At 36.4% G+C, this 22,100-nt stretch overlaps 1 protein-coding gene across 3 annotated transcripts in view; it reads left to right on the top strand.

The window, feature by feature from the left end:
* Hexo2 (beta-hexosaminidase 2) overlaps positions 1–22,100 on the top strand; it is a 126,323-nt gene that overhangs the window by 84,101 nt on the left and 20,122 nt on the right. The window lies entirely within an intron of this gene.

The following is a 22,100-nucleotide window of genomic DNA, read 5'->3' as shown; positions in this document are numbered from 1 at the left end:
AGGGGTCCAGAAGCACAAAGTGGTCTACATAACGTAAACAAATCTAATCTAACCTAAACCAACTTAAGTTAACCTGAACTAACCTAATATTAGTAGAAGTAAGCGAAATTCTATAATTTTTTTGGAAAATTATGCTGATCCCTGCATAAACTAACCTAGCCTAACCTAAACTTTCTTACACTAACCTAAACTAACCTAATGTGAACAGAGATGTCTTTTCATGCAAAGTATAGAATTTTACCTGTAAATTTTGCAAAATGTATTATGTCAAAACTAAACCAGCACCTATCATGATTACATGTAAGGGCCTATGTTTACCAGAAGGGGTCCAGCTCTTTTTTTCTAAAGATGTTACAATTTTGGTCATTTATTTATTTATTTATTTATTTATTTATTTATTTAACAATCACCAGATACAGCTCCGAGGCCATTTTACACTGGATATCCAACAACAACAATAACAATGGAAAGGATTTTGGAGGGTATCGGCCAGGGCCTGTTTAGTAGGTACCATCCCGGCATTTGCCTGGTAGGACTGAGGGAAACCCTGGAAAACCTCAGTCAGGATGGTCGGCAGCGGGATTCGAACCCACGACCTCCCGAATACGAAGCCAACGCTCTACCACTTGAGCTACAAGTGGTAGAGCGTTGGCTTCGTATTCGGGAGGTCGTGGGTTCGAATCCCGCTGCCGACCATCCTGACTGAGGTTTTCCAGGGTTTCCCTCAGTCCTACCAGGCAAATGCCGGGATGGTACCTACTAAACAGGCCCTGGCCGATACCCTCCAAAATCCTTTCCATTGTTATTGTTGTTGTTGGATATCCAGTGTAAAATGGCCTCGGAGCTGTATCTGGTGATTGTTAAATAAATAAATAAATAAATAAATAAATAAATAAATAAATAAATGACCAAAATTGTAACATCTTTAGAAAAAAAGAGCTGGACCCCTTCTGGTAAACATAGGCCCTTACATGTAATCATGATAGGTGCTGGTTTAGTTTTGACATAATACATTTTGCAAAATTTACAGGTAAAATTCTATACTTTGCATGAAAAAACATCTTTATAAACAGCAAATTTGTGCAGGTAACAGAATGAAATGGAACTTATTAAAGCACAAAGTGCCACATGAACATATCTGAAATCTCGTTGCAGTGTAGTGCAATCCATTATTGTATGGCGTCAAAGACTCGCATTGGGGCAAAATTCGGACCCGTTAAGAGCATTGTGGGAAAACAAATACGAAACGAATGCCATGATTCTTGGCTGCCTACGTTATTGTAGGAAAACAAATGCGAAATGAGTTGAACGTTTTCGTTGTTAAAAGCACAATTTTTGAGCAAAATTGGAGTAGGAAAAATGGGAGAAAATGGGCAAATTAGCTGATTTTTTTTTTGAATTGGAAAAGATTAGAAAAGCCTTATACCTATCTGAATTTATGTTCAAACGTGAGACCGTAGTGAATAGGCCTATGAAGTTGTTAGATATAATAAAAGAAAATAAAGAAATAAACAAGAAGGTTCTTCCTTGAAAGAGAACCAGATTTATCGACATCATCCGAGTCAAGAACTGGAACAAAGACGCTAACATTTACCAAGATTGGCAGTGTGAAACTATAAGGCAAGTATGCAATTGTTGTGACGGTCAGCTAGGGAAGTTAGTATGTGATTTCGTCTAAATAGTCACTTTTGTATATACTCACAATCGCTAACGTGCCTGCTCTCTACGTAAGCACCAGCGTGGGCCCACCAGCTTTCCCCTACTCTGACTCGGTTAGATAGCATTCGTGAATTTAATTACCACCTAGCACAGGTTGGTCTGTATTATTGAAATATTATTTTAGTAATCCCCTTGAACTTAATTTATGCTAAGTGGGGTATTATCATGTCGCCAAATGCAAATATTTTGGAGGAAAAGAAGATGATTTGTGAAGGAAACATGATTTTTGAACAATTATTTAACGTGGCCTTCTTCAACATCATTTATGCCAAGTGAGATATTTTTATGTCGCCCAGCGCAAATCTTTTAGGAGGCAATAAGAAGGAAATTACCAAAAAAAAAAAAATATAATTTTTCAACAATTCTTTCTAGTGGTGTGCTAAAAGTAAACCTACAAGTCATGATTCGCAATTATTAGGCCCTATACATGCTGATATTTATGGGATTAACGAAGTTTCATGAGTACAAGTAATACATAATGAATACATTTTTGAGAGGGATGTTGAGAGACAAAATCAACAAGTATTTATGACAAGTAGAATTTTGACATCCGTGATTATATGGCCCATATGTATGTACAGAGGTTAACAAAATGTACGGATACTACTAAAATATATGGCTTCTGCACGAGAAATGTGTGCAAATGTGATGTTTTCTGGTGATTGATACGCACTGGAACTCTGATATTTACTGCTGCTGATTCATTGTTGATATTTCATTGTATGCTTAGGAATTCTATATTTCTTTCAAAAGTATTACAACTATAAATGAATAGCAAGTAAAACGATACTTGTTTCTGTTGCAGTTAGTAGGATCATCATAATCATCATCATTATAGGTGAGTTGTCGTTATTGGCAGGTGACTGGTTGCAACTGAGAGCTTCCATGTTGTACGGTCTTCCACTAAATTGCGAAGTAAAGTGACTGCTGGGGCCGCAATGGCTCAATGGTAGAGAATTCACCTCTGGCGCATGGGGTTCTTGGTTCGATCCCAACTCGCGCCGTGTGAGCTTTGTTGTGGACAAATACCGTGTGCGTGGCTTTTCTCGGGATTCTCCCTTTTCCTCCCATCTTCTTCATTCCACCACTTTCATTGATTATTTCATCGTCACTGTGTTCTTTAGCCGGTAGAACTGTTGGATATAAAACTTACAATGGAACCTATCCAAGTGCAACTCTGGCTTCGAGTCGAGACTATGGCCGTTGGATACCTTGTTCCAAAAGAACATAACACGAAAAGGGATACATTCTCGATCGCAGCCGTTGCGGAGATATAACCGTGAAAAGTTAGAAATTGAGCTCCATACTATACATTACAAACTCAGATTCCGGGTTAAATTTTTCGCAAACGGTCGAGTAAGGAAACTCAGGAAATACATATCAAATTAGTGTGGGGAGCACAGAATCTTTTGAATGAAACATTTGTGTCCCCGGGGCACTCACAGGGTCCCAGGCGGGGTCCAACTCGAAATTTGCAAATGGAACCGAAGGTCAAGTAGGATATTGTATGAAAGCTATTGTTAATTAAAGAAGATAGAACAAATCTCAACTCTCTACGATAACCCTGTGTAAACGGGCGACTGGTCAAAATGTCAATACAACCTACATCAGAAAATCTATGCCCACGCTTCTAAATCCGTTAAGTTGCGACAATAATACAACAGAAAAACACGTTTGAAAGTGTAAGGTATTGAAGTAAAGGAAATTGCTGCAGAGTCTCTCACAGAGTCGCACAACGGACCTTATCCAAGTATAAGTGTGACTTCGAATGACCAATGGACCATAGAATAATCATGACCATTGGATTTCGTTTCCTAGAAGAGAAAGGATACATTCTCAATCGCAATCGTCGTGGAAGGTGAGAAGGTCAAAAGGCAACGGTATATGCTTCGCGAATCGGGATCCCAAATTCACATATTGCACTGTGAAATTTCTATCGGGGGATTTGCTGAACGAGAAAGATGATGGTAAAGGCGAAAAGGAATAACCTTGAAACCGTGAGGGAACTTGGAGAGGAGTGGGGTTGGAGAAAACTGGAATAATGGTGCAGAAATAAAATATATCGGAGTGTGCTTTTGAGAGAGAGAGACTGCAGCAATTTGCTTTACTTCAATACCTTACACTTTCAAACGTGTTTTTCTGTTTTATTATTGTCGCAACTTAACGGATTTAGAAGCGTGGCCATATATTATCTGATGTAGGTTGTATTGACATTTTGACCAGTTGCCCGTTTGCACAGGGTTATCGTAGAGAGTTGAGGTTTGTTCTATCTTCTTTTATTTAACAATAGCTTTCATACAATATGCTACTTGAGTAGTAATTGCATGACTTGGCCTAACTTTGGACTTTGACCCCGACCTTTATGACGTCATAGGTCAAAGGTCAATGACCTTGGCCCGGGGTCAATGACCTAGGGGTACATAGGACCACCCCCTCTAAATTTTGGCAGGGGTACCATGGCCCACCCCCTAAATTTTGGCAGGGGTACATAAGACCACCCCCCTTAAATTTTGGAAATTGCCAAATTTAAAAATTTGGTATGGTAGCCTAGGACCATAGTATGTACCTCTATCCGTATTGGGGGTCTATGTCGTTCCCTTTCATGGGTAAAAAATTGCCAAAAAGTCAAATTTCGGGGGTTTTTGACCTAATTTATCCCCTTGGATGAGGTGTTATTACCCTATATAGTTATATGGGCGTATACAGGGGTCCATTCCCTTTCATAAGACATGGGTATATTAATGCACCCCTTGAAAAATTTGGGAGGGGTACCTTGGCCCACCCCTTAAATTTTGGAAATTGACCAATTTAAACATTGGGTATTATAGTACAGGACCCTAATATGTATTATGATAAATTTGGGTGGTCCACCTCGTTCCCTTCTAGGGGTACAAAATTGCCAAAATATAAACGTAAGCAATACGTAGTACCACGTGTTTGGTTTTTGGTCGATTTTATCCCCTTTGATGAGGTGTTATTAATCTATATAGTTATATGGTCATGTATAGGGGTCCATTCCCTTTCATAAGATATGGGTATATTTGTACACTCCTTTAAAAATTTGGGAGGGTTACTTTGGCCCACCCCTTAAATTTTGGAAATTGCTCATCTTATATATTTGGTATTATAGTACTGGACCCTAACATGTATTATAATAAATTTGGGTGGTCCACCTCGTTCCCTTCTAGGGGTACAAAATTGCCAAAATATAAACGTAAGCAATACGTTGTACCACGTGTTTGATCTTTTGGCCCAATTTATCCTCTTGGATGAGGTTCTATTACCTTATATGGTTATATGGTTATGTATAGGGGTCTATTCCCTATCATAAGACATAGGTACATTTGTACACTCCTTTAAAAATTTGGGAGGGGTACTTTGGCCCACCCCATAAATTTTAGAAATTGCTCATTTTATATATTTGGTATTATAGTACTGGACCTTAACATGTATTATGATAAATTTGGGTGGTCCACCTCGTTCCCTTTTAGGGGTACAAAATTGCCAAAATATAAACGTAAGCAATACGTTGTACCACGTGTTGGTTTTGACCTAAGTTATCCCCTTGGATGAGGTCCTATTACCTTATATGGTTATATGGTTATGTATAGGGGTCCATTCCCTATCATAAGACATAGGTACTTTTGTGCACTCCTTTAAAAATTTGTGAGGGGTCCTTGGCCCACCCCTTAAATTTTAGAAATTGCTCATTTTATATATTTGGTATTATAGTACTGGACCCTAACATGTATTATGATAAATTTGGGTGGTCCACCTCGTTCCCTTTTAGGGGTACAAAATTGCCAAATTTTAGTACAACCACGTGTTTGTTTTGGCTCAATTTATCCCCTTGGATGAGGTCCTATTACCTTATATGATTATATGGTTATGTATATTGGTCCATTCCCTATTATAAGACATGGGTATATTGATGCACCCAGGGAGGGGTACCTTGGCCCATCTCTTTATTTTGGAAATTGCCCAATTTAAACATTTGGTATAATAGTATAAGACCCTAATATATATTATGATAAATTTGGGTGGTCCATCTCGTTCCCTTTCATGGGTACGAAATTGCCAAATTTTAGTACAACCACGTGTTTCGTTTTTCACCTAATTTATTCACTTGGATGAGGTCCTATTACCTAATATGATTATATGGTCATGTATAGGGGTCCATTTTCTATCATAAGACATAGGTACATTGATGCACCCCAGGAGGGGTACCATAGCCAATCCCTTAAATTTTGGAAATTTTTCAATTTAAGCATTCGCTATCATAGTACATGACCTCAATATGTATCATGATAAATTTGGGTGGTCCACCTTGTTCCCTTTCATGAGTAAAAAAAAAAAATGCCAAAATATAAACATAAGCAATATGTTGCATCACGTGTTTGGTTTTTGGCCCAATTTATCCCGTTTGATGCGGTCTTATACCGTATATGGTCATATGGTCATGTATATAGGTTCATTTCCTATCATAAGACATGAGTACATTGATGCACCCTTTAAAAATTTGGGAGGGGTATCTTGACTCATCCACTCAGTTTTAGAAATTGTTTAGTATAAGCATTTGGTATCTTCGTACAGGTCTTCAATATGTACCACTATAAATTTGGATGGTCCACATCGTTCCCTTTCATGGGTAAAGAACTACCAAAAATCAAATTTCGGAGGTTATTGACCCCTATTTAGCACGTTATATGGTTTATTACCTTTATATGTTTATGTTCTCTTTTAAATTTGGGAATTATCAAATAACAACATTCGGTAAACGTTTTCTAGGACCCATTGGTGTTCCTCTTATGGCCAAATATTCAAAATTTAAAGGTTATTGACCGGCTTTATTATTAAATGCGTACAGGATTTATTACTTTTTCATAAGACATAGGTGTATTTGTGTACCAATCTTAAATTTTGGAAGGGGTACATTTCTTATTGTCATATCAATAATTGGTAATTGTTCTTAAAATTGGATAGTATCTCATTCATTGGGTAAATCATTATGATCACGTGATCAGTTATTGACCTATGATGAGATTAGGAGTCCAGGACATTGGTACATTTAAACTTTGTAGGATAATTTGAGAATGCGTCATTGGTATTGATTATTACAGCCAAATATAAACGTAAGCAATACGATGTACCACGTGATTGACCTTGATGAGGTAGTGTACAGGGATACATAGCTAACCTTATTGAATCTTATGACTCATAGTCTTAAGGGAATACATGCTACAACACTGGCAAAGTTATTGTTGATGCAATTTGATTGGTTGATCACTATCTTTCGTGGAATCTGATTGGCTGATCACTATCTTTCGTGCAATCTGATTGGTTGCTGATTTTCAAATCTTTGCTGCATTCAGTTTTAAGTTTTGTTTAACATTTAAAAATCTTGGTTTCGTTCAACATTTTGCACTCACTGATAAATATGATCAAAACCGTTTATTTGTTAATCGAATAGTTAAAAACCGGATAAAGTTTGACGGTTAACCGTGAAACGTGAAATTTTTTTGATTGAAAGTTTTTGTTAGAAAACTCTTGTTTCAAATTTGTGTTTGAATTTTTTTTGTTTCAGAATTTTGTTTGAAATTTGTTTCAAAATTTTTTGTTTGAAATTTTTTTTGAAAATTTTTAATTTTTTTGCAAAATTTTGTTTGAAAATTTTTTGTTTAAAATTTTTCGTTTGAAAATTTCGTTTCCAATTTTTTTTGTTTAAAATTCTTTTGTTTGGAATTTTGTTTTTTCAAAATTTGGTTTGAAATTTTTTTGTTTGAAAATTTTTGTTTCGAAAGTTTTGTTTGAAATTTTGTTTCAAAGTTTGGTTTGACATTTTTAAAAGTTTGTGCACTTTTTAGTAAAGAACCGGAACTGTTTAGAACTAAAACCTCTGGCAACATTGTGGTGCAATAGTACACGTCAGAACATGATAATGCAACTTCATCAGTTTTGCATCATATATAAGTATCGTTCGAGTTAGTATTCATGATAACTTCATCATGGCTACTTGTCTGCAGTTTCTAAACACACGTGATGTGATGAAATCATTTACCAAGATTACTGATTTACAACAGAATGTACCTTATAGAATCTTAGCTAGCCAAATGATCCCTACAAAGTTTGGATTAAGAATCGTAGTGAAGCTTGAAAATGATAAGAATATAATTTTACCAGCAAGATATTTACCCATGGAAGCATCAAAACAAGAAGAACTGCTGCGTTTCTTAAATACTGGATCTCTATCTTTATGTTACAAAGGATTCTTGGGTCGACGTCATCAATTTGAATTTAGTACACAGCCAGATTCGTCAGCAATTGTGATGAAATCATGAATCAGCACATCAGACATAGTTGTATGAATTTGGTTGGTCAGCATGACGTCAGCAACTGTGATGAAACCATAAATTCAAACGTCAGCACATTCCTTTCCAATGACGTCAGCCGTAGCTCTATAAATCAACCAATACAGTGTCATCCCACGAAATCATTTGAGCAAGTGCTTTTCAGGAGGAAAGATGTGTACTTCTAACGATAAAGAGTTCATCTTCGCAAGCTATTATCCAATAAATATATTTCAAACAAAACATGTGATGATTGGTATCAGTGCTAGAACATTTGAACCTGTGATTCGATTGGGCAAAACAGAACAATTTGGTGTACAACTGACCTGTGAAGAATGGCAAATATTGTTTACGAATCGACCAAATGAACGATTATTTTCATGATGAGCTAAATGTGACCATAGTCAAATCATTAGGCTTAAATCATGAAGTGGTGCTGCGTACAGTCCTCGAAGAGAAGATGGTGCTGTTACGTAAAAAGAGTACATTTCATGTCCCTCGCAACATGGTGTATCTAACACAAACGGAATGGAACAAATTCATCAGCGTATTTCAGTGTGTGAAACATGCAGTGGAAGTGTGCAACAAAACTAGTATATTCCTGAAAAAGTACTATTTTGAAAAATGTGTTATGCATATTGTACAACATGTATCTAGATATTGTGATGGTTGTCAACATCGTTCGTGGGTGCATACCTGCATTGATAAACAGTTTATTTGTGATCAAATGGACATTGAGTTTCCACCAATTGATATTGCATTAGACCTTAAAAGACTTCAATTGGAATTAAAATTATATGCTAAAGACAAACTAGTGCAAGAAGTTCAAAATACATTGTATCGACAATATCCAGAACCACTATCTGGCATGGACGTATGTGGAGTGTAATAAAATGATCCATTTCAATGAATTGTGTTTTTTCATTTCAAGTACAACCCCATATTCTGATGTGTACTATTGCACCACAATGTTGCCAGAGGTTTTAGTTCTAACAGTTCCGGTTCTTTACTAATGAGTGCACAAACTTTTAAAAATGTCAAACCAAAGTTTCAAACAAAAAATTTCAAACAAAACTTTCGAAACAAAAAAAATTTAAACAAAAAATTTCGAACAAAAAATTTTCAAACAAAATTTTGCAACAAAAATTTCAAACAAAAAATTTGGAAACGAAAAATTTTAAACAAAAAATTTTAAACAAAATTTTCAAACAAAAAATTTTGAAACAAATTTCAAACAAAAATTTCAAACGAAAAGTTTCAAACAAAATTTTGAAACAAAATTTTCAAACAAAAAATTTCGAAACAAAAATTTTTAAACTAAAAATATCAAACGAAAAAATGTCAAACCAAAGTTTCAAACTTTTTAAATGTTAAAACAAAACTGAATGCAGCAAAGATTTGAAAATCAGCAACCAATCAGATTGCACGAAAGATAGTGATCAGCCAATCAGATTGCACGAAAGATAGTGATCAACCAATCAAATTGCATCAACAATAACTTTGCCAGTGTTAAAGCAATGTCGACTAAAAGCAGGGAATTCGTGTTACTATTCGGTTCAAAACCTCTTGTCGTCGCGAATTCTGTCGAGGAATTTGAAGCTTAAAATATATAAAACGATAATCATGCCTGTTGTTCTGTATGGTTGTGAAACATGGTCGCTTACTCTGAGGGAAGAACATAGACTGAAAGTATTTGAGAACAGGATCCTGAGAAGAATATTCGGACCCAAGAGGAACGAGAATGGGGAATGGCGGAAGCTTCATAACGAGGAACTACATAGTTTATACGGTTTACCCAACATTGTTAGGGTCGTCAAGTCTAGGAGGCTTAGGTGGGCGGGTCATGTAGCTAGAATGGAAGAAAGTAAAAACGCTTTCAAAGTCTTGACTGGAAGACCAATCGGAAAACGACCATTAGGAAGACCTAGGCGCAGATGGGAGGACAATATTAAGATGGATCTCGCAGAGATAGGAATACAAAGTAGAAACTGGATGCAATTAGCTAAGGATAGAAGTCAGTGGAGAGCTTTTGTGAACGCGGCATTGAACCTCCGGGTTCCATAGGCCATAGAGTTAGTTAGTTAGTTAGTTAGTGTTGTAGCATGTATTCCCTTAAGACTATGAGTCATAAGATTCAATAAGGTTAGCTATGTATCCCTGTACACTACCTCATCAAGGTCAATCACGTGGTACATCGTATTGCTTACGTTTATATTTGGCTGTAATAATCAATACCAATGACGCATTCTCAAATTATCCTACAAAGTTTAAATGTACCAATGTCCTGGACTCCTAATCTCATCATAGGTCAATAACTGATCACGTGATCATAATGATTTACCCAATGAATGAGATACTATCCAATTTTAAGAACAATTACCAATTATTGATATGACAATAAGAAATGTACCCCTTCCAAAATTTAAGATTGGTACACAAATACACCTATGTCTTATGAAAAAGTAATAAATCCTGTACGCATTTAATAATAAAGCCGGTCAATAACCTTTAAATTTTGAATATTTGGCCATAAGAGGAACACCAATGGGTCCTAGAAAACGTTTACCGAATGTTGTTATTTGATAATTCCCAAATTTAAAAGAGAACATAAACATATAAAGGTAATAAACCATATAACGTGCTAAATAGGGGTCAATAACCTCCGAAATTTGATTTTTGGTAGTTCTTTACCCATGAAAGGGAACGATGTGGACCATCCAAATTTATAGTGGTACATATTGAAGACCTGTACGAAGATACCAAATGCTTATACTAAACAATTTCTAAAACTGAGTGGATGAGTCAAGATACCCCTCCCAAATTTTTAAAGGGTGCATCAATGTACTCATGTCTTATGATAGGAAATGAACCTATATACATGACCATATGACCATATACGGTATAAGACCGCATCAAACGGGATAAATTGGGCCAAAAACCAAACACGTGATGCAACATATTGCTTATGTTTATATTTTGGCATTTTTTTTTACTCATGAAAGGGAACAAGGTGGACCACCCAAATTTATCATGATACATATTGAGGTCATGTACTATGATAGCGAATGCTTAAATTGAAAAATTTCCAAAATTTAAGGGATTGGCTATGGTACCCCTCCTGGGGTGCATCAATGTACCTATGTCTTATGATAGAAAATGGACCCCTATACATGACCATATAATCATATTAGGTAATAGGACCTCATCCAAGTGAATAAATTAGGTGAAAAACGAAACACGTGGTTGTACTAAAATTTGGCAATTTCGTACCCATGAAAGGGAACGAGATGGACCACCCAAATTTATCATAATATATATTAGGGTCTTATACTATTATACCAAATGTTTAAATTGGGCAATTTCCAAAATAAAGAGATGGGCCAAGGTACCCCTCCCTGGGTGCATCAATATACCCATGTCTTATAATAGGGAATGGACCAATATACATAACCATATAATCATATAAGGTAATAGGACCTCATCCAAGGGGATAAATTGAGCCAAAACAAACACGTGGTTGTACTAAAATTTGGCAATTTTGTACCCCTAAAAGGGAACGAGGTGGACCACCCAAATTTATCATAATACATGTTAGGGTCCAGTACTATAATACCAAATATATAAAATGAGCAATTTCTAAAATTTAAGGGGTGGGCCAAGGTACCCCTCACAAATTTTTAAAGGAGTGCACAAATGTACCTATGTCTTATGATAGGGAATGGACCCCTATACATAACCATATAACCATATAAGGTAATAGGACCTCATCCAAGGGGATAACTTAGGTCAAAACCAAACACGTGGTACAACGTATTGCTTACGTTTATATTTTGGCAATTTTGTACCCCTAGAAGGGAACGAGGTGGACCACCCAAATTTATCATAATACATATTAGGGTCCTGTACTATAATACCCAATGTTTAAATTGGTCAATTTCCAAAATTTAAGGGGTGGGCCAAGGTACCCCTCCCAAATTTTTAAAGGAGTGTACAAATATACCCATATCTTATTAAAGGTAATGGACCCCTATACATGACCATATAACTACACGTATATAGGATAATAACACCTCATCAAAGGGGATAAAATCGACCAAAAACCAAACACGTGGTACTACGTATTGCTTACGTTTATATTTTGGCAATTTTGTACCCCTAGAAGGGAACGAGGTGGACCACCCAAATTTATTATAATACATATTAGGGTCCTGTACTATAATACCCAATGTTTAAATTGGTCAATTTCCAAAATTTAAGGGGTGGGCCAAGGTACCCCTCCCAAATTTTTCAAGGGGTGCATTAATATACCCATGTCTTATGAAAGGGAATGGACCCCTGTATACGCCCATATAACTATATAGGGTAATAACACCTCATCCAAGGGGATAAATTAGGTCAAAAACCCCCGAAATTTGACTTTTTGGCAATTTTTTACCCATGAAAGGGAACGACATAGACCCCCAATACGGATAGAGGTACATACTATGGTCCTAGGCTACCATACCAAATTTTTAAATTTGGCAATTTCCAAAATTTAAGGGGGGTGGTCCTATGTACCCCTGCCAAAATTTAGGGGGTGGGCCATGGTACCCCTGCCAAAATTTAGAGGGGGTGGTCCTATGTACCCCTAGGTCATTGACCCCGGGCCAAGGTCATTGACCTTTGACCTATGACGTCATAAAGGTCGGGGTCAAAGTCCAAAGTTAGGCCAAGTCATGCAATGACTACTTACTTGACCCCCCGGTTCTATTTGCAAATTTTGAGTTGGACCCCGCCTGGGACCCTGTGAGTGCCCCGGGGACACAAATTTTTCATTCAAAAGGTGCTGTGCTCCCCACACTAATTTGATATGTTTTCGCTGAGTTTCCTTACCCGACCGTCTCCGAAAAATCTGAGTTTGTAATGTATAGTATGGAGCTTAATTTATAACTTTTCACGCTTATATCTCCGCAACGGTTGCGATCGAGGATGTATCCCTTTTCGTGTTATGTTCTTTTGGGACAAAGTATCCAACGGCCATAGTCGCGAGTCGAAGTCAGAGTTACACTTGGATAAGTTCCCTCGTTAGAGATTTAATTTCGTTTCATTTTAAAGTAACTGCTGAACTGCAAAGAGAGAAAAATCGAAGGGAGATGGAAATCTCAAACAATCCCGTGGTTAAACATGAAACTTTCGTTGCCCTTCAAGACTCTTTGGCGCGTTTAAGACCTATTAAAGCAACTGCTTTTTCCTTCTTTGAGAGAGGAAACAGTGACACAGATTTCCAAGGCAAATTGAGGTTAAAAAATTCACTTTCAAAAACCTCAAAATTACTGTCATGGTCATGGACTGCCCATGTAATGTTTGAAAAGCATTTGTAGAACATCTATTTCTCATCTTTTATTGTAAAAAAATAGCGATTAATTGTTTAATCGTTAGCAATTTTTTTAGCGATTATCTATTAAGAATTAACTCCTAAAAAGCTTTATTCATTAAATATAAAATTAGCAAACCTTTAATAGGTTAATTTATTCGTTATTTTTCAACGAGTTAATTACAGTAAATGAAATACTGCTTGCGACGAAACACTTCAATTTCGGAAAACAAAAATTGACTACAAGCATATCTCCTTCAACGATACACAGAATTGTTGTCAAGTCAGTAAGGAAAGAAGTCTACATAAACTTATATTAACGGAAAGTGATAGATACTTTTGTCAGTGATTTAAACGAACCGCTTACTGCAGAAAGCAAACATGTCCACATCTCGTAATTTTACAGGAGAAACAAAAAACTCAATAAAGCTATCTTTACGATATTTCCACCATAACGTTTAACTTTGCTTTAATGACAGAGTATACGTGATTAAAATGCACATACAAATTTTGTGTATCGAGTAAGGGCATAGAGGGGTGCACTGTTTTGTATTTTGGACATGTTTGCTTTCTGCAGTAGGGTCTAAATGCATTGTTCAAATGAATTGTGGATTGAGTTGGTTAAAGAAAACGGCCATGAAATTTATATATATCATTTATTGGAAGAAAACGTGACTGTTAAACATTTCTGAATAATATGTGAGTTGTGTAAGTACTAATTAATCAGTCATCGTTACCATCAGAATGTGTTCCCGTTGTGGTGGGTCAGGATGCTATTGAACTCCAAATAGCATCATTTCTTGGAATATGTAGACCAATGTTTTTTTTATGTCATTCATTTTCTTGTTGTTTATGGGCAGGACAGAGTGTTTAGGAGAGTTCCTCAGCCTATAGTTATCCACTATCAAGCCACCAATATTCGTGTTACACTAAACACTATATGGAGTTAGAGATGAGAAGTACATCTCATGCTATTTTGAAATGTTGAAAGTCGTTTTTACTGTGTGTTTCAAATGTAAAGCATCACGGGCAGTAGCCAATGCTGCGCGATATTTCGCGCGGTGTTGCCGGATTGCGAACTCCCCTTTCCCTTCTCGCTCTTCCTCCAGCTGAGATTATGACACATAAATTTGCAACATTATTCACAATGTAACAATATTATTCCTGCAAAATCTAGAATTTTGACTGTGCATCCTGAAAGTATATATAGCAACTAAATTACTTACCTGTTAACTACTCCAGTGGAGCTGCTAAAGGCTCGTCTTCCCCACTACTTTCACTATCGTCTATGTCAGTTAATATTTTGTCATTGTCTGAATCTGAGTCTTGTAAATTTACTATTATGGGTTCCAAAATTTACTCACGTCCTATTTCTTTCATGAAGTCACCTTCTTGTAATTTGTCTGTGTGTTGTACACAAGATTGCCAGTCTTTTGCGTTATGCTATCAATTTCTTCGTTTATCAGTCTTTCAACGTCTGTCAACTTGAATGTCTTATTTTTTGTTGCAACTTGTCTCTTTACTTGAGCCCATATGAGCTCGATTGGGTTGTATTGACAATGGTAGGGTGGTAACCTTACTATCCATTTTCGTTTGCCAGTTGGTCTAGTTAATACATTTTAGATTGGTTTTTGAACGGCATTACGCGCTGCAATAGCTCAACCTTAGTTTCTGTTACCGAAAATTCAACACTTTTTTGGTGTAACCATTCAACAATGGCATCTTTTCTAGTTAATGAATTTGGAATTTTACTAGTGACGACTCAATGATATGTGGCATTATCCATTATTATAATGCTACCCTCCTCTAAATAATTTAGAAATCTGTTCAAAAACCAATCCTTAAATGTAGCACTTGTCATTTCTTTGTGATAGTCGGAAGTTGATTTAGACCGAAATATCCACTTACTTTCAGGTATAAATCCAGTTTTTGCAGATCCTACATGACAGACAATAAGTCTGCTTCCTTTTCCCGGAGGCACCTTTAGTCCACCATTTTTTGTGATATCTTGCCAAACTGACTTATGTGAATGATTTTTATTTACCCAAGTCTCGTCCAAGTAAAATATTGGTCTTGTGTCGCCAGAAGTCCGAATTTCATGCATTTTCCGAAGAAATTTTAGTCTTGCCGCCACAATATTACTCCTCTCCATTAGAAACTTACGTCCATCGGTTGTTTTCTTATACCTGAAACCTAAAGCCCGGAGTATTCTGTAAGTGGATGACTTGGAACCTGTAAAGGAAATCTTCCTTTTCAAAGCATTTGTAATTTTTTGCAAAGTCGGAAATTCGCCTTGGTCATAAAAGTCAAGAACAGTCCTGCGTACTATGTCCTTGTCAAAGTCATTAAGGATTGTGAGCCTTTTGGGAGGTCATTTGTGTTTTCTAGGAGACAGAAAAACTGGAATATTACTGGGAAGCAGCTTTCTTGCCTCCACGCCGATTCGTGACACTGTGGCTCGATTTATCCCGCAAGCTTGTGCTGTTGAGCTTTGACACTTTTTGAAGTTTTTTCTTTCTTCTTGTGATGAGTATTTCTTATAAACATTGTAAACATAAAAAATAATTCTCCGAGCTTGACTTCGAAGCACTTCTTGTTTAGAAAACCCTGCACTTGCACTCGGTTTGCTTAAAGACATTGTCAATTCTAGTTTTCGGAGAACAAACGAACTACCACGAAGGAAAGCAAGCTAGATACTGATGAATTCTGTTTATGCTAGAAGAGAAGTTGCGTTCCTACACAACTAGCCCCATAGTTCCTTATCAGTTTTCACAACAATTAACACTCTTGGGCTTGACTTAGGTCTCACGAAAACAATGCGTCTGATTCTTAAGCAAGTTTGTTTTGGGTTACGATAATTTACGACATCATTCAGACGCCTGGTGCTTTTGAATCTCTGCTTGAGGGGAAAAGATGGAATGAGTGGTCGCTTATATGTAACGTAGTGAAACGTGAAGGAAAAAATAAACAAAACATACTGCTTTTTTTTCTGTCGAATAAGGAAGTATCTATTGTATCTGGAAGTGAACTTCAAACCAATACTACGAACTTCCCATACTTTGTTCTTACGAAGGCTTTTATATATATCAGAGGCTTGATATTATTTAATTCGTTCGCTTACTATTCTCAGGGGTGTAGCTACGGTGCAAAGGGGCCCTCTCTTTCTAAACTATTTCCAACCCCGAAATGAGGTTTGTCTGGTATATGTTTAATAAAGTTATTTAATAGTTAATGTAAATGAGGGACGTTTATAATAAAGCATGAAAATTAAAAAAAGAAAACATCATCAGTACAGTTTCTGTATCTAATTAAAACAGCTAAAATTAATCATGTGCTTTATATTCTCATTTCCCTTTCTGGGCGCACACCGCGTAAACTCTGTATATTATTGCATAATAATATCTGAGTTGATTTTTTTTCAAGTCTTTTTTCTTTACTATTTTAACCCACATGAACACGAAGTCATATAAACCGATTGCCATAAACAGCATTTGTTTTCTTATGAACAGTTTATTGATTCATTTTTTACAATCCGGTTTCTAACTTCAGTACTGTCAAGATCCATCTTCTGATAAAGTAGCAATGTGGAAATATTATATGCGTATAGTGTATGTATGTATGTATGTATGTATGGTGAGTTAAAATGCTTTCATGTTGTGAAAGAGGTAATTTGATCTGCTTTTAATATGTAAAAACTTTGCCCCCCTGAAAGTAATGTTTCCCTAGAACAACCTGCTGACTACACCTCTGATTATTCTGTAATAAAAGTTGTGAGTTCTATTTGCAAATCGAGACAAAATCCATTGGAAATTAGACGCGGAACTCAACGCTCGTTTTACTAATTGTTTTATATGGAAACCTTTAAAAGCGTCTATCATGACAACCAGTTGACATAGAAAGATGTAGTTTTCACGTATTTGTTCGTAATTCTTTTCTCTACTTGGTAAAGTGAGCAGTTAATGTGCTAGTACATTATTTCTAAGTAGCGTCTCTGATATTGTCAAGATTCGCTGTAGCGCGAGAAGTCAGCGTGCAGAACTGCTTGTCGCGAATTGTCAACACCGCTCAATGCCAATTTGATTCCGTGTGAAGCCCACTCAAGGCCATGTCGTTTCTCATTTGAAACCTGCAATAGGTGTTTAGTGACTTTTTTTTAACCATAAAAGTCATCGCTCAGACACGCTATTTTGTAAAATTCAATACACCAGGAACTCTAATCAATGAAATCAGTCGCTTTCATTTGAACAATAAAAATCTTCTTGTTGGAATTGGTCGAGGAAGTTTTAATGAGCTGAAGGTCGTCATAAACTGTGCACTTTTAATCATTTCTCCGCTTCTTCTGTATTATCCCGAAATTCCTATCATTGGGCATGAAGGAGTGACCTCTAACGGGAAAACTACGAAGTCTCATTTACTGCCGATAGGGAACTCGTTCGGGACAAGTTTCCTTTCTACAGCAAACGGAAAATTGAAGGCATCGCGATGCCCATTTTTACTGAGCGGACAAGTGTCATTTCGGTGCTAAACTATCCATTGACATATAACAAATCATTATAGTCTCAAAAAGAAGGAAATGTGTAAATGTCGGACATGTTTGCTTTCTGCAGTAAGCGGTTCAAATACGGATACACACGACAAACCTAAAAAGTTAATAGATTATTTCACTTTCAGAAAACGGTCCTACGTACTTAGCGTGTACCAACCAACTGTCCAGGTTTCATCTTAGAGTATGTAACATTCCCACGCTCCTGAACAAACTATGATACTAGAATAAAGTGAGGAAGCCATTTACAGTGCACTGTAAAAAATAAAACACCATTGAAACGCTTTACTACAGATATTGAGGGAACGATTGATGGAATAGTGTTTATAAAATGTGCTTCGCATGTCCAAAAGCGTTACTTTTCTAAAAGCAGTGACGTATTTAAAACACTGCTTCTCGGCAAACAGTTAGAAAACAAAGAGATGGCATACATTATGTGTCATCTGGAGGTGTTTAAAGAGTGCCGGTAATGTGTGATGTGTCCTACTGTGTTTAAAAGTAGTTTCTTTATGTTTTTCAGTGTACACCTCTTGGACGCCAAGTAGCCTAACACAAAATAGAAATTTTCGAGGACTCAAAATTGAAGTTCAAAACCTCATGAACAATCCACATTTATGTTACGTTGGCAATTAAAACCATAAGCATGTAATTCATAATTTTATAATTTACTCTTGATAGAAATCTTAAAAAATGCCTATATATAGAAGTAAATGTCAGCATTTTTCCATTTTCTTCATTTTTTTTTTTTTTTTTTTTTTTTTTTTGGAGTTAGGCCACTTGGTATTCAAGGGTCATATCATAATATGTGACATACAACAAATATTACATTATACATTTTACTTAACTCCTGATACCCTACAACACATTAAAACCTCAAAATAATTGGAGAAACTAATAATACAGATGTTATTATGTAGGCCTATTGCGTTCAGGGGAATGAAAAGGCGATAACTGAAACTATGTTAAAGTACTATAGACTGCCAATTACTCACTCAGATAATTAAGATGTTCACTTTATCGCAATAGTTTTATACAAACTAGAAATCTGGATGAAGTATTATTATTATTATTATTATTATTATTATTATTATTATTATTATTATTATTATTATTATTATTATTATTATTATTATTATTATTATTATATTCGAAGTAAGCGGTTAGCGTACGCGCCTTTGGCGTGGGAGACCCGGGTTCGATTCCCGGCGGGAGCTGATGTGGTTCGGATTCCACGTTAATCAGTAGGTCCACGTCTCATATAGCCTCGCTGCTGAAAGGGACGCTAAAATAAAATGAACTCAACTCAACTATATTCGAAGTGCTATCAAATATCACGACATACAATTATTAACTTTTACTGAAATGAGGGGAAAAATAAAACTTGTCGAAAGGCTACCTATTAAGTTTACGCATCCTGTACCTTTTTAAAGTAATAAATGCTGGTATTGGTTTGAAGGCTGATAGGTGTTTCTGAGTGAATAGTTTCTTCGAAAAAACTTTTAAAATTATGTAAAGGTTTTCGAGATATTCGGATCGAATCGAGATTTTGAGGAGCCGTCTCGTCTCTCATTCCTCAAACCGTGTCTCGATTCGTTAGCATGCTTAGTGCTCTGTTGCCACATCAATTACTGACAAAAGACCTCTGTGTCAAAAGTAGATCATTCTTCATTTCGAATCAAAATAGCAACTGTTCGTTTTGTTTTTTTTCATTCTGTGTTTGAAGAAAATAACTCTCATAAGAAGAGGAACCAATCTGGTTGTGGTCAAACTTCTTAAGTATTTGAAGCCTTATGTCTGTGTGTACTACGCAACAAGTTTCGAACTTTAATCACTTAAGACTTACGAAATGGATCCCTTTGTTTCAGCCGAGCGCATTTCAAAACCGGTAACATTTTGGATGTGTGAGATACGGGCCTACAAATATTGTTATTTTTAATAAACGAGTCCCCTGGACATTGTTGCGGTTATCGGATGAGTATGTACAGGAAAACTGAAGATCTCTGACCCAGCGAAGCAGCGAGCTATGGATAATAATCTGCTGTATGTTTGCTTCGTATCTGTAGGTAATTTGAATTTCACTTCAAATATCATATAGTTGTAAAATATCAAATGGTACAACGTTACCATGTTGCCCAATTACATCCCTGCCGTGATGATATTCATAGATGATTTGGGCCTTCCTTTTCAAGAAGTTTAAAAATGAAATGAAATCTTTAAGTTTTACGTCCCACGGCTATGCCGGTGAGGCTAACGGAGACGGTGATAATGAGAGATGAATGAAAATGGTGGAATGAAGAAAGTGGGAGGAAACGGGAGAACCCCGAGAAAACCCACGAGCACGGTGTTTGTCCACCACAAAGTTCACTTGGCGTTCAAGAAGTTTAGTCGAGATAAGTGATTATGGGACTTGTGAGCAGTCAGTCATCCACGTTGGTTTATGGACTACAGCACCCAAACCTATTAAAGAAAATATTCCTAGATTAAGTAACTTTTGTTTCTGAGTGTGGAACTACGATAGACTTCCAAACTATGCGAATTCAATACTCAAAGTTGAAGTAGTACCTGTAACTTTTGATTGCAATAGAGGGACAAGATTAAAGATAGCACTTGTTCCTGGGACACTGAATTCATATTCAAAAGGCATTAATCAAAATTTTGTAATTTTGCACTTTGCTGATCAATATTAAAACTGGAAGTAGAAGTAAATTTATACAATTTTCTGTTTCAGTAGGGAGATCCGAGTGAACATCATGTCTGTTCTTCAGACGCTGAAGCGATTCAAGAATACTTTTAGTCGCTGTTATCGTTTTTATTCTGTGGCGATCAACATTGAAACCGGAAATAGTTAATTTCTGCCATACTTCTCATTTGAATAGAAAATTAACGGGACGCTGAATCAATCCCCCCAAAACGCTTGTTGATATCTCTGACTACTTTTGCTGTGATCCCTGTCCATAGACAGACAGCCGTTCTGTAAGAATTCCGATATTTATGGATATGTACTGGTATGTTGGTGTTTAGACGTATAAAATACCAACAGAATATCCGTTCTTGTCATGGGGAGAATACTTTTCATTTTGGACATAAAGGGCTGGATTTGGATGTAAAGAGCATCGGAAGTGTCACTGTTCGTCGCAGCGACCCCGAAAACTATGAATACGACTCTAATATCAGTCATTTTCGATCATTTTTATATATACATCTCCCTTTCCCCAAGTTGTAGGCTGAATTTGGATTTAAACGGCATCAGAAGTGTCAATGTCACTGTTCATCTCATCGATCCAGAAAAGTATGGATTCGACACCAGTATCGATCATTTTTAAATGTCTCCCCTCCTCCTCCTCCCCCCCTAAGTTCCACCGTCAAAATTAAATGACAAAAAACATCCTAGACGAGAACCTGATCATGTTGCGGTCGAGTGGTTGAAGAGTTATGAAGTGACAAACATAATGACTTTCAATTCTATATATATAGATAGATAGATGAGGAATTCTATTGTCAGATCCCATAATACAGTTCTTGTCTACGCCACTGGTTGTGAGAGGACGCTTTTATGTGTATGTTCCTTACTTGACCATCACTTGACAGCTTCTAGCAATTGCTTTGTACAGAGGACAATGCACAAATGTTCGAATGATTGATTTGTTCTTCAAACGGATACCACAAGTACCTATGTGGGAGTTGTAAATCATCGGTTACTAGTTTAAGTGTTTATTCTTCTTAAAGAGTGCGGTCAACAAAGCATTAGCCTTTAAAGCCACACTGAGAAAAAATGTAGGTGACGTACTTAAAAAGATAGGTTGCGTGCATAATTCCTGTAGTTTTTGGACTTAACGTACAACAGACGTATAAGTGAAAACGCATGTTTTATAATACTTTCCGTATAAGTGTTACATTTATACGTATTTTCCGTATGAAACAATATAGGCGGTCAGAATCTCACATACAAATGGATGTATATAACATGTAGTTGACGAAGGTAAAATAAGTATATGCATATTAAATACGGAAAACTGTTAGATGTCAGACATCCTGCAACAGCATAAGGTAACATTTAAGAGCAGTGAGTATGTAGCATACGAATAACGTATGCTCCATACTGATTTCTATAGTAAGCAAAAGGATTCCGTATATTTGT

The sequence above is a fragment of the Thermobia domestica genome, chromosome 18, assembly GCF_964235325.1.
Source record: "Thermobia domestica chromosome 18, izTheDome1.hap1.1, whole genome shotgun sequence".
Lineage (NCBI taxonomy): Eukaryota > Metazoa > Arthropoda > Insecta > Zygentoma > Lepismatidae > Thermobia > Thermobia domestica.
The sequence above is the reverse complement of the archived record's forward strand: the minus strand, read 5'-3'. Positions and strand labels throughout refer to the sequence as shown.